The sequence below is a fragment of the Pseudophryne corroboree genome, chromosome 6 (assembly GCF_028390025.1).
Source record: "Pseudophryne corroboree isolate aPseCor3 chromosome 6, aPseCor3.hap2, whole genome shotgun sequence".
NCBI classification, from domain to species: Eukaryota; Metazoa; Chordata; class Amphibia; order Anura; family Myobatrachidae; genus Pseudophryne; species Pseudophryne corroboree.
The window spans coordinates 622,954,246-622,969,081 of NC_086449.1; the positions used below are offsets into that span (position 1 = coordinate 622,954,246).

The window sequence follows — 14,836 nt, forward strand, 5'->3', positions numbered from 1 at the left end:
GCCACCGTGCCCGCAGCGCGGCGAGCGCAGCAAGCCCGCAAGGGGCCCATTTGCACTCGCCACGCTGCCGGTATGCCGGCGGTCGGGCTCCCGGCGCCGGTATGCTGGTCGCCGGGAGCCAAGCCGCCGGCATACCGTACTACGCCCCCTGTAGTCACTATATTTTTTTGCCGCATTTGGTAATCATTGAGTAATGTGTAGTTGGGTTCGGGGTGGGGTAACTAGCTTTGGGATCAGGTATGCCGCAGTTTGGGTTGGTATACAGGGAGGGGGGTGGTCATGGAGTGGGATGGGTTAGTTTTTTTTTCTTGTTTGCATCATTGTGTATCTGCATGCACTTTTATGATTCATTTTTGACCTATGGGAAGTATAGCACTCAATACAATTAATTTCCTCTCCTGGAATGTGAGGGGTCTATATGATAAGATCAAGAGGGCATTGGTGCTTAATGGAAGCCCATTTAGTCGCAAAGGTGCTGTCCATTATGAAGCCATGGGTGGGGTGTGCGTACATCCTTCTCTAGAGGTGTCTCAATACTTGTTCGCAAATCAGTCCCCTTCTCGGTAGACCAGATTCAGATTGAACTGTGAGATAAATATATATATATATTTTTAAATGTGCAATACATTCTTTGCCCCTATTACTACTTGCTGTCTATATACCACCCCCTTACTTCCCCGATGTGCTTAAAAAAGTGGCGGAACCATGGCTCTCCACCCAGATACTCCAGCTCAGCACTACCAAGTCATACAGCACTTACCCATTGTGTAATGCAACTTGTAGCGCGCCGCACAGAGTAAAGATGTAAGAGGGCACATCTATAGGAGCCTTTGTCTTGGGAGTAGAAACCAGAAGGTGAGGGCTCTCACCTTCCGATCTTTGTAAGTTCTGATACAAAAAGAAAATCTCCCTCGAAGCCAAGTTGACCTCCAGGCTGAAACACTGGCCTGCACAGAAGCCACATACAACAAGGCGTCATCTATATAAAACAGGGCTCCCCAAACCTGCCCTGCCAGCATTAAAAAAAATAATTCAATTAGGATCTTCAGACTGGAGACCAGACAGTATTTGGGCCAACCAGGTATCAAATGCTCTAATAACCCAGGTACTGGTCAGGACAGGCCGAAGGTAAGTCCCTGTATGGGTAAACAGATTTTAGGTCAGAGTCAGTATTCCTGTGTGCGCTTTTACCATAACAGAGTGCACAATGGGAATAACTGTGGCCTTATCCAACCTAGCAACAGATCTTCCAGAGGTGGGACCTCACAAGATTAAGTGTCCTCATTGGCAAAGGATACAGATACTGAAATTTCTTAGGGGCCTGAAATTGTGTCAGGTTTAAGCAACGTATCTTTCATTTCCCAAAAATAAAATAGGTAGGAAAGACGTCACTTGCTCCTTATGGTTAAAGAAGCAGAACATGCCTCAGGTGTCAAAGTCCTGTATCTGTAGGGTCAGGCAGGCTGAGTCAATTAAATGACAAACTCCTGAAGAAGCAAGGAAATTATCCTCCCAGCCTAAGGTATCTTCCAAACAAGCATCTAGCTCCCTTACCTCAGTAGAAGAGCCGTAGCCCCAGTAGATGTAACTATCCTATTAACAGAGGCAGCCATCTCAGAAAGGCATTTCCATACTACAGGCCCATGCTGGTTGCTCTGAGGGAACAGAGAGACTGAGGAAAAGTCTGTGAACACGGAAAATAATCTCTTACCTGGGATTGCCTGAGCTCTGTAATAGCATAGGCCATGGGCCCACTCCACAATCACCAGCGCATCTGTGGAACCCCAGACGGCAGGTCCACGGACTGGGTTTTGCACACTGCGCAGAGCACCTGATTATGTGCAACCCTTTGGCAACTTCTTATCGCAAGTTGAACTTGAAAAACATAGAGCAGAGCACAACTTGGCTTTGGAAGTCTCTTCTAGCTTACCCGACATGTTGTTAAACAGGTAAAGTACTAATAATCTCTGCTTTAATCCTACATATGAAGGAAAAAGTGTAGTGAAACAAAATTGTGACAGCGGCCTGCTAAATATCCTAACTGCGGAGCAGTGTAGGACAGCTATGTGCAGTAAAGGCGCTATATATTGCAGGGTGTTTGTGCAGCAGAGTAATCTGGCACAGAAAACTGCTGAGTGCAGGCTTAAAAAAAAAAAGAAAAAAAAAAGCAGGTACGAGCAAACACTGTCTGTGAGGTTATCCCCTGCCCCCGCAGTACAAAGCTCCATATGAGGAAGATTGAGCTGGCATCTCCAGGAACTCGTTGTGAAGGGGGCAGAGCCTAGTGAAATGCACCACTGAGAGCACGGATGCAGTGGCGAATTAGTAAGCCAAAATGCCAGCTCCTAGCTGAACTGCATATAAAAACTGTACAGAGCAGTAGCCGCGGAAGTGCCCCTAGATAGCGCAGTCATGGGAGCGGTGGTGCAACAGGTCCTGGAAAGTGAATAGAGCAGCTAAGAGAAAAGCAAATAGCATGAATAAGGTTGCGGTCCATTACTACCAAAGTATCCTGTGGCCACACTTACAAGGCCCAGAGCCTCTGCGGTGGAAGATCCCAGGGTGGAGGGGTCCAAAGAACCAGCAAAGCCAGTACAGTGGCCCCTCCCCCCCCCCCCCCTCCCCAGAGGCAGATGGGGAGTGAGTTAGAGAAAGCTAACTAATGCCCGCCCCACAGAACCCATAGGAAACAGCGACCACAATATGGTCACATTCAATATCAGTTTCTACAAACAGCCTTATACTGGTTCAACTAGGACTTTAAACTTTAGCAAAGCAAATTTTGAAAAGATGAGGGTATTTTTCAGGGATATTGAATGGGAAGGTTTGTTTTTAGGAAAAAATACTACGGAGAAATGGGAGGTACTAAAATTCCTGCTAGCTAAAAATACACTCAAATATATTCCTATGAGTAGCAAAAAAGGGAATAAAAATCATAAACCGATGTGGCTTAACAAAAAGATTAAGGAACTTATGGGCAAGAAAAGGCGAGCATTTAAAAAATACAAATCTGACGGGGAAGCAGAATCATTTCAGCACTATAAGGAATGTAACAAAAATTGCAAAAAGGAAATAAGAGCAGCTAAAGTAGAAACTGAAAAACTAGTAGCAAAGGAAAGCAAAGCGAATCCCAAAAAATTCTTTAAATACATTAATAGCAAGAGATTAAAAAAGGAGAGTATAGGCCCTTTGAAAGACAAGTTGGGAGTCTTAAGCAAAAATGATAATGACATAGCGGACACACTAAATGAGTATTTTTCAACAGTATTCACTAGAGAGGACCCAATTCAGGGACTGACACACAATCTCAATAATGACAATATCACACTGATAGGTACTTATTTAAGCGAGGAAGTAGTCTGTGACCGATTAAAACATTTAAAGATTAATAAATCACCAGGGCCCGATGGTATTCATCCAAGGGTTCTAATGGAGCTTCACTCTGAACTGGCAAAACCGCTATCTTTGATCTTTGAGGATTCAGTTATATCAGGTATGGTTCCCAAAGACTGGCGTATAGCGGAAGTAGTGCCTATATTCAAAAAGGGAAGTAAAGCTGAACCAGGTAATTATAGACCAGTTAGTCTTACATCTATAGTGGGGAAAGTATTGGAAGGTATTCTAAGAGATAGTATTCAGAAGTTCCTTGAAACCAATAAGGTCATTAAAAGGAATCAACATGGGTTTATGAAGGACAGATCCTGTCAAACCAACTTACTTGGCTTTTATGAAACAGTAAGCGCAAACCTAGATCAGGGTAAAGACGTGGATGTAATCTTTTTAGACTTTGCCAAAGCGTTCGATACTGTACCACACATGAGACTTATATACAAGCTACAAGAATCAGGGCTAGGAAGCACAATATGCACTTGGGTCAAAACTGGTTAGATAATAGGAAGCAGCGCGTTGTGGTTAATGGATCTTTTTCAACTTGGACTGAAGTGCTAAGTGGTGTGCCGCAAGGCTCAGTATTAGGACCGCTATTGTTCAATATTTTCATTAACGACCTAACAGAAGGTCTAGAGAGCATGGTGTCAATTTTTGCAGATGATACCAAATTGTGTAAGGCTATAAATACAGAGGAGGATGCCGAGTCTCTTCAGAACGACTTAGTTAAATTAGAAGCATGGGCAGCCAAATGGAGAATGGGCTTCAACACAGACAAGTGTAAGGTAATGCACTGTGGTAACAAGAACAAAAATTACACCTACCTACTAAATGGGGTAAAATTAGGGGATTCTGTACTGGAAAAGGACTTAGGTGTCCTCATAGATAGCAAGCTAAGCAGTAGTACCCAAAGTAGGACTGCAGCAAAGAAGGCTAATAAGATATTAGCATGCATAAAACGGGGTATTGATGCTAGGGACGAGAGTATTATACTCCCGTTATATAAATCACTAGTGAGGCCACACCTTGAATACTGTGTACAGTTCTGGGCACCGTACTACAAAAAGGATATCCTGGAGCTTGAAAAGGTACAGAGGAGGGCGACCAAACTAATTAAGGGCATGGAGACGATGGAATACAAGGAAAGGCTTGAAAGACTAGGCATGTTTACATTGGAAAAGCGAAGACTAAGAGGGGATATGATCAACATCTACAAATATATAAGGGGACAATACACAGAGCTTGCGCGGGACCTGTTTTTTGTTAGATCAACACAGAGGACTCGTGGACACTCGCTCAGGTTAGAGGAGAGGAGATTCCGCACAATACGGCGTAAAGGCTTTTTCACGGTAAGGACAATACGTGTTTGGAATTCCCTGCCCGAGGGAGTTGTAATGGCGGAATCTGTCAACACCTTTAAGAATGGGTTAGATAAATTCCTATTGGATAAGGATATCCAGGGGTATGGTGCATAGTCATGCATTATAGTAACTATAAATAGGGATAAAATGCAATGGCTGACAGCAGCATCAGTCAGAAATTTTAGTCAAATCATCATGCATAGGACACCACAAATAGGTTGAACTCGATGGACAATTGTCTTTTTTCAACCTCAAATACTATGTTACTATGTTACACAGCGCCGTGTCCTGTAAACAGGGACTGAAGCGCTTCCTTAAAAAAAAGGAAACCATAAATAAAACCTAATTAAAAGCTAAGACTTTACAGAAACTGCTTTACCCCTGTGGCACTAAACTAAAGCTGAGGATATGGTGGAGATAGGAAGGGTTAGAGTACGGCGGAGTTTTCTTAACTAGTTAAGTGCAAAATCTCCTACACCTAGACCTCTAACCCCACCTGGCTAACACAGTATCACCTTAGATGGATGCTAGAGAAATGTGATCTACTAAAGGGTTTTAATCGCATTTAAACAAATCAACAGCTTTACTCTTATAGAAAGTTTTCCAGCAACACTTAAGTTGGGTTCCCATAACTCCGAACCAAGCTAGAATTCCTATAACGAATTCCTATCATGAAGTGAGAAGAATCTTTTCATGGTGCAAACTATTACCATTTACTATTTTCATTCAGGAGTTTTTCATTGTTAAGAACATGACTTTTAGCCTCTACATATGCTCACACAGTACAAAGACAATGGTTACGTATGGTGTGTGTGTGTGTGTGTGTGTGTGTATATATATATATATATATATATATATATCTATATATATCTATCTGAGAGAGAGAGAGAGAGTTATTGTAGACTTACCATTAACTCTCTTTCTTCGAGGTACACTGGAAAACATCTGGTGTAGAGTGGATCGTGATCCAGAGGCACCAACATGCTAAAGCTTTAGGCTGTCCCAGGATGCATTGGGGCCTCCTCTGTAACCCCACCTCCAGGCACTGAGCTCAGTTTTGTTAACCAGTCCAATGTAGGAGCAGGTAAGAGAGAAGGCAGATGTTAGTCACATAGAACCACATTCTCACGACAGGTGAAGGGACCAGCGGCAAATGCCATACAAACCCATAGAAGCTAGGTGCGTCAGGGTGGGTGCCCTGTGGAACTCAGTGTACCTCGCAGAAAGAGTTAACAATGGTAAGGCTACCATAACTCTCCTTTTCTGCAGCGGGGTACATGGTGTTCCACAGGAAAACATCGGGGATGTCCTAAAGCAGTTCCTCAAGGGAGAGGACGCGCCTTAGCGGGTACGAGTACCCGGCATCCAAAGGAAGCATCCTGGGTGGCGGAACTATCAAAGGCATAGAACCTAATGAACGTGTTCACTGAGGACCACATAGCCGCCTTGCACAATTGTTCTGCGCCACTGTGGGCCACCCAAGAAGGTCCAACAGACCGAGTAGAATCGGCTTTAATAGCAGCAGGAGCTGGGAGTCCAGCCTGCGCATAAGCTTGTGCAATCACCATTCTAATCCATCTGGCCAAGGTTTGCTTATTCACAGGCTAGCCACGTTTGTGGAAACCAAATAGTACAAAAAGGGTATCTGACCTCCTGATAGAGGCAGTCCTCTCCACATATATACGCAGAGCCCTTACGACATCCAAAGACCGCTCTTTGGGGGACAAATCCGAAGAGATAAAGGCTAGGACCACAATCTCTTGGTTAAGGTGAAAAGATGACACAACCGTGGGTAAATAACCTGGGCGAGTTCTAAGAACTGGCGGGTCATGATGTAATATTAGAAAGGGTGGACGACAGGACAAAGCGCCTAGGTCTGACACCCTTCTAGCAGAGGCAATAGCCAAGAGAAACAGGACCTTGGCTGTGAGCCATTTCAGGTCCACTGACTCAAGAGGTTCAAATGGAGATTCTTGCAGGGCATTCAGGACAACAGACAGATCCCATGGAGCCACCGGAGGGACATAGGGAGGCTGAATCCTTAACACAACCTGAGTGAATGTCAGGTAGAGACGCAATGTTTCTCTGAAACCACACCGACAAGGCAGATATGTGAACCTTGAGGGAAGCCAGACGAAGGCATAAGTCCAGGCCTTGTTGCAGGAAAGCCAAGAATCTGGATGTTTTGAATCTGTACACATCATAGTTCTTATCAGCAGACCAGGTGAAGTAAGAATTCCAGACCCTGTAATAGATCCGGGCAGATTCCGGTTTGCAGGCTTTCAACATAGTTTGGATGACCACCTCAGAGAATCCTTTGGCCCTCAGGAGTGATGCTTCAAGAGCCATGCCGTCAAAGCCAGTTTTGCCAGGTCTGGATAGACAAGGGCCCTGGACGAGGAGGTGTGGTCATTGAGGAAGTAGAAGAGTACACTGTCGATAGACCCTGCAGGTCTGAGAACCAATGCCGTCTGGGCCACACCGGAGCAACTAGCAGTAGTATTCCTCCTTCTTGCTTGAATTTCCGCAGGACTCCGGGCAGGAGTGACACTGAAGGGAACACGTAAGGCAGCCGAAAGTTTCATGGAATGGCTAGTGCATCTATGAACGCTGCTTGAGGATCCCTGGTCCTTGATCCGAAGATCAGAACTTTATGATTGTGTTGAGACGCCATCAGGTCTACATCTGGTATGCCCCATGTGTCCACTAGGAGTTGAAAGACTTCCGGATGAAGACTCCACTCTCTGGCATGTACGTCCTGACAACTGTGGAAGTCCGCTTCCCAGTTTAGGGCACCCGGAATGAACACTGCCTATATTGCTTGCAGATGGCGTTCCGCCCATTGAAGGATTTTTAACACTTCCAACATTGTAATGCGGCTTAGAGTGCCGTCTTGATGATTAATGTATGCCACTGCGGTGGCGTTGCCCGACTGTACTTGAACAAGCCTTTTCTGTACCAGAGGCAGGATGAGTGTTAACGCATCGAACACCGCCTACAGCTCCAGAATGTTTATTGGGAGGAGAGACTCCTCCTTGGTCCAACAACCCTGGAAAGAGTGTTGCTCAACACTGCACCCCATCCCCGCAGACTAGCATCCGTCATCAGCAGGACCCAGTCGGGGATCCAGAAGGGACGGCTCTTGCTCAATTGCTGGTCCTGTAGCCACCGGGTCAGCGATTGATGAACCTCCGGAGTCAAAGTAATCATGTGAGATTTGATCCAATGAGGTAGGCCGTTCCACTTGTAAAGAATTAACCTCTGCAGAGGGTCGGAATTAAATTGAGTGTACTCTACCATGTCGAATGCATACACCATCAGGCCAAGTGTATCAATACTCTGGGGCGACAAAGGAAGCATCTTATCCTGTCCGGAAGCTTCAGGACTTTCTCCGTAGACAGGAACAGACGTTGACTGTGTGTGTCCAGGAGTGCCCCCAGGTGCACCATGCTCTGAGCTGGGACCAGTGAGGAGTTCTTCCAATTGATGAGCCACCCGTGGCCTTGTAGGAAGCTTACAGTCAGTTGTAGATGACTGAGGAGGGCATCGTGGGAGTTTTCCAGGATCAGTAAGTCATCCAGATACGGCAGGATCCTGACTCCCTAGGAACGGAGATGTGCCGTCATTACGGCCATGACCTTGGTGAAGATCCAAGGAGCCGTAGCCAGTCCAAATGGCAGAGCCTGGAACTGATAGTGTAGGTTGCGAATAACAAACCGCAGATACTGCTGATGTGACTTGGCAATAGATATATGCAGGTACACATCCTGAATATCCAGGGATTCCATATAGTCTCTGGGTTCCATCGCCAGTACAATTGAGTGCAGCGTCTCCATACGGAACTTGGGACACTCTCACAAACTTGTTTAGTGATTTGAGTTTGAGTATAGGCCGGAAGGACCCATTGGGTTTCGGGACTAGAAACAGGGTCGAGTAGTAACCACTGCCCCTTTGGGACAGAGGTACCGGCACTACCACTCCTGTATCCAGGAGAACTCACAACCTGCTACAGAGCTTGCGCTTTTAGTGGATCTGAAGGGATGACTGTGGTGCAAAACTGGCGAGGGGGACGTCTCTTGAAAGCCGTGAGAGACAACTTCTCGCACCCATGAGTCTGAAGTGGTCTTCAACCAGACCTGGGTGAACTGCAGAAGATGGCCTCCCACCCTAGGGTCCCCCAGGGTGAGGCCGTCCCATCATACAGCAGGCTTGTCTTGTTTAGAAGCAGGCTGACAGGCAGCCCAGGACTGCTTCGTCTTGGGCTTAGTGGTTTTGGAAGCACGATGTTGTCTCGGGTATGCCTGACCTTTTGCTTTCCCTTGAGGTTGAAAGGAACAAAATGTGGTACCTTTAGCCTTCTGTGCAGAAGGATTAGTATTTGGGAGAAAGGCAGTCTTAGCAGCTACCAGTACAGACACAATTTTATTTAGGTCTTCCCCAAACAATATGTATCCCTTAGAAGGGAGTACCTCCAAGGTCTTTTTGGAGTCCAGGTCTACTTTCCATGATCTCAACCACAGAATACAGTGAATCAGGACAGACGTAGTCGACTCCTTGGCCGCCAACACACCACCTCAGAGGACGCCTCTTGAATATAATAAGAAGCGGTGGTGATGTGAGACAGGTATTGTCTGGCACTGTCAGATGTATCCTTGGGCAGCTCTTCCTCTAATGCCTGAACCCATGCTTCAATACCTTTAGCAGCCCAGAAGGCAGCCATAGTGGGTCTATGTACAGTACCTGTCATGGAGTAAACAGATTTCAGGCATCCCTCCACACGCTTATCTGTCGGTTCTTTCAGTGAAGTGACAGTGGTGACAGGCAGAGTTGATGACACCACTCAGCGGCAGACATGAGAATCCACCTGCGGTGGATTTTTCCACTTGTTACATAACTCTGCAGGGAGAGGGTAGCGAGCTAAGGCCCATTTAGAGAGAGGTAATTTCTTCCCTGGATTAGACCAGGGTTCCTGCCTGACGTCAACCAAATGGTCAGAACGGGGTAACAAATTTTTAGCCACCTTCTGACGTTTAAATATGTCAGTTTGCTTGGTGACAGTAGTGCGTTCCTCATCATCAGTAATTTGTAGGATTTGCTTAATAGCAACCACTAGAGCAGGGACGTCAATTTGCATTGCAGAATCCTCGTCAGAAACGCCTGATTCAGTGTTTGACAGGACAGTATGCTCCCCCTCCTCTTAAGATGAAACAGATATTTGTGGATTGTGAGGAGGAAGCAGTTTGCTTAGATGACCCAGCGACACGGGAGTGACTGGAGGTAGATTTTTGTCTGACCAAGGAATGAGTCAACTGCTGCAACTGGTTAGACAAGTTTTCGTCCCAAGGCGGATTAACCATAGGAACTATTTGAGACTGTAATGGTACAGGTGGTCCCATAGGGGACGTTAGGCATTCCACTAGAGTACCCAGTAGGCTGGTGATTGGATACAGGAGTTGCGGACTGACTGGAGGGTGTATGACACATGGTACACAGACCATCATACACAGCTTCCCTCTCTGGTAAATCTTTGGCGCATACTCTGCATGATACAGGAGCGTCCACAGATTTACTGCCCTTTCTGTTAGACATTATACACAAATGCAAGAGAGTGGTTTAGTATGATGAAGCCAGACAGAGTATAATACCTGCAAATAAATCCGATAGTATGTGACTGAGTACACAGTACACAAACACCTGCAAAAAAATCCGGTATTATGTGACTGAGTACACAGTAGAATACATTGAATAGGTAAATACTGTGATGCACTATATAAACGACCCTAACACACCTAGTCCCTTAGGGTACAGAATATAGTAATAGATCTCTGGGAAACACTGAAATTGAAACCCCACAGCAGATACAGGCACACACAGTCACATTAGCAATGCAGATAATCATTAGCATGACAATAAAACTGCACTGAACTAATATATACATACAATATATATATATATATATATATATATATATAAATAAAACAGCGCGGTCCTAGACTGGAGGTATATATCAGAATACTCGTACAATATATTCTGTATTTGCTACACTGGAGACATGTAGAATACTCAAGTGTTTGTAGTCACAGCGCTGTATACAGGCGGCTTTACATTTGGAGTGCCAGACTCCCTCCTGTGTATATTTGAGTGAACACAATTGGTCCTTGTGCTCCTCTGTCTAGGCACCCAGCGCCTTTCTTAACCTTAGACTGTTTGTCTCGGTGAAGTCTATCTCTACATGATTTAAATTACGTTATGCACATGTGATACTTGTTCACATTTTTTGTTTTGCACTAGCACTTTGCTAAAGCTGCACTGGCACTTTGGAATACAGTACTGATTTTTATTGAAGGTGTTGCACTCTTGCTGAGTTAACCCTTTACAAACGGACTGACTGTGATACTGCATCTTGATCATGACTGAGGAAACTAATGATCAATTATCTTATTTGAACTTTGGATTGAGAAATTGCAATCTCAAGTCACACAATACAAATGGGATCTTATAAAATTTAAGAAAGAGAAATTATCTAAAGTGGAATTGGACTATGAGAGACATACCGTGTATAAATGGCTGGCTGGTGATAAAGAGTCCCGGCCCTTTTTCAGAAGAAATCGCAGACCGTTTTCACGTTTTGATACCGACACGTCTAAAGATACTGGCAGTTCTAATAGCGAGAATGAAGTTTCTACTGCAAGAGGGGGCCCTTTAGGTGTTGCGACCAGAGCCGTTTTGAACCGAAAAGGAGGCGATTCACACACCGGGGTGGCCAAAACAAGAGGACGGGGACGAGTGGGGAGACCGCCACTGTCCAAAAGGAAATAATCTTTAATTTATCATCTTACGAATTGAGCAGGAGTGAAGTCAAGCTGTTGAGCAAAGGACTGTCATATGTCCCGACAGTCCCCTCAGATGTTTTACAATGGAACATTGAGAAATTTTCTCTTCATCGTAAGCTCAAGCTTAAAGAATTCTTAGACACCCCTTCTACCATTCCTGATAATATTCCTAAACAATTGCATAAATTCCGTCCCACTTCTACTTTTGATCCACTTTCAAGTAATTCCTCGATCAAGACATATATGCATTTATTAGATGAACAGGTAACTGATTTCTTAAAAACACCTAAACGCACCTTTCCTAATTTGTCAAAACGTGAACGTGAAGCCCTCCACTATTTATCAGAAAATCGCAATCTGATAATCCGCCCTGCCGACAAAGGCGGTGCAATTGTTCTCCAAGATCTGGGTGATTACCATAAAGAAGTGGAACGTCAGCTTATGGACTCCACCGTTTACATCAAATTACACCAGGACCCCTCTGCTAAATTTAAATGTGAATTAAGAAACATTCTTCAACAGGCTCTTGACAGACATATTATTTCACAGGATTTATTTGATGTTTTGTTACCGCTGCATCCTTGTGTTCCTTTGTTTTACACCTTACATAAGGTGCACAAAAATCTTAACCCACCCCCAGGTCGCCCCATTATTGGTGCTCGAGGTTCATTATTTCAACCTGTAGCTACGTATTTAGATGCAGTCCTGCAACCTTTGGTTAAAGCTGAACCTACCTTCTTACTAGATACCACTACCTTATTGCAAAAATTGGCTAATGTAAGTGTACCTGAGGGTTGTTGGCTCGTCAGTGTTGACGTTGTCAATCTGTACACCTTCATCCCTCATCAACTTGGTTTAGCATTATTGAAGAAATTTTTGATTAAATGTGATTGTTTTTCTATTGATTTAATCAATTTGTTTCTGACATTGTTTGAACTTATTCTAACTAAGAATTTCTTCTTATATAATGATCAATTTTTCCTACAGGTTATGGGCTGCGCGATGGGATCTTGCACAGCCCCGGTGTATGCTAACATTGTCATGTTGGCCATTGAACATGATTTATTTTTCAGTGATTCTAAAGTGACTGAGAATTTGGTCTTGTTTACACGTTACATTGACGACCTGTTTATCATCTGGCGGGGTGATGTTATGGATTTGGTAAACCTCATTGAGTTACATAACAGTAGTACATGTCCCATTAAATTCACTTATGCATACAGTCAGGAACAGATTGCATTTCTTGATGTTTCAATTACCCTTAAAGATAATCATATTAATACCATGGTTTATACTAAACCAACTGACCGAAATACTTTTTTGCAAGCCCAGAGCTGTCACCCTAAAACCCTCACTAGAGGTGTACCTTATTCGCAAATGATATGTATACATCGTATCAATAACCAGATGGAGACATCCACTGCACAGATTGATGCTTTGATAGAAAAGTTTATTCATAGGGGCTATTCTCGCAAGGAATTATTAGTCACTAAGGAGAGAGTTCTCAAGATTGATAGAAATACACTATTGAATCCCCATCGCACCAGCAGTAATTTGAATAGACCTAAATTACCTTGGGTGAATAAATTTAACTTAGCATCCCCAACTATTAATCATATTTCTAAAAAGTTATGGCCAATTATTGAGTCAGATAAATCACTCCCTTTACAACAACACAGTCTGATGCCCTGTTATTCAAGAGGCCACAATTTGCGCGATTTTTGGGTTAAAACTGATGTGGCACCTTTAATGAAAACATCTTCTGTTCCTAAAATAACTGGTTGTATCCGTTGTACATGCGTCACGTGTCAGTTCTTAATTCCAGGCAATGTGTTTTGCCATCCTCACACGGGTAACAAAATTAAGATACATCAATTACTCACATGTAATTCCACCTATGTGGTGTACCAATCGGTATGCCCTTGTGGATTAAGTTATGTGGGGAAGACTGAGTGTAAATTCAAAGAACGTATGACTGCGCATCGCTCGGCCATACGTCATGCCCTAGAAACAGGCAAAAGTGACCAGCCTGTGGCACGGCACTTTTTTGAATTTAAACATCCTTTGAATAGTCTTAGATATCGCATGATCGACCATATCCCACTCTCTAAGAGAGGTGGTGATAGGGTGCGCAAACTTTTGCAGTGTGAGACATGCTGGATTATACGTCTGGATGTTATTACACCTAAAGGTCTGAATGAGGCTATCAATTATGCCTGTTTTTTATAACATGATGCATTTTTATAACCTGATGCACTGTCTACACAGAGTTTGTTTTATTTCTTATGTATATGTGTCATCTTATGTTATAATATGCGACATGAATAGCCTTTATACTGTTCCGTATAATATACTTTCATTGTTTGTTTTTCAGTTACCATTGCAGCTTGATCATGTGGTGGGGGTGTGCACTTTGGTTCTTTCTGATGATGTCAGCAGTTGCGGCCGCCGGTCGGGTGTGTGGTCTCGTTCCCGGAAGCCGATGCTCTTCACGGGGGTGATACAGTGTTATAAAGTATGTCTGCTTTCTCATTCTTTAATAAACCTGACGACAGTGAGGAGGCACTGAAACGTTGCTATATACTTCTGACTCTTCGATGATTTCATTGTGCTGAGTACCGCACGATTCCCACTTTATCTCACTGTATGTGTGATGGCACCGGCCGAAGTTGCGTCCGTCATTTGGAGTGCCAGACTCCCTCGTGTGTGTGTGTGTGTGTGTGTGTGTGTGTGTGTATATATATATATATATATATATATATATAAATAAATAAAACAGCGCGGTCCTAGACTGGAGGTATATAGCAGAATACTCGTACAATATATTCTGTATTTGCTACACTGGAGACATGTAGAATACTCAAGTGTTTGTAGTCACAGCGCTGTATACAGGCGGCTTTACAAGGAAAACCTTGCCCTGCAGTCCCAGAGACTAGCCGCAGCTATACTCCGAAGATGGCGCCCAGCATCTCAGTCAGGGAGTGCGGGAAAGTGTGAGGAAGCTCCAGGGTGGGAAAAAGGAGATTTATGGTAAGAACTTACTTTTGTTATATCTTTCTACGAGGTATACTGGGTTGCACAGGGATAACATCGGGGTGTAAGTAGGATTTTGATCCAAGGCACCAACAGGCTAAAACCTTTGACTGTTTCCAAGATGCTCAGCGCCACCTCATCTATAACCCCGCCTCCGTGCACAGAAGCTCACTTTTGTTAACCAGTCCAATGCAGTAGCAGGTAAATGAGATGACAACCGTT

The 14,836-nt window shown here is 44.2% G+C and overlaps 1 long non-coding RNA gene across 1 annotated transcript in view; it reads left to right on the forward strand.

Annotated features, from left to right (window-relative positions):
- LOC134935525 (uncharacterized) overlaps positions 1 to 14,152 on the forward strand; it is a 115,209-nt gene extending 101,057 nt beyond the window's left edge. The window contains exon 3 of the long non-coding RNA XR_010180223.1: positions 13,956 to 14,152. This is a non-coding gene — a long non-coding RNA (uncharacterized LOC134935525). The remainder of the gene's footprint in view (positions 1 to 13,955) is intronic.
- The last annotated feature ends 684 nt before the right edge of the window (positions 14,153 to 14,836 follow it).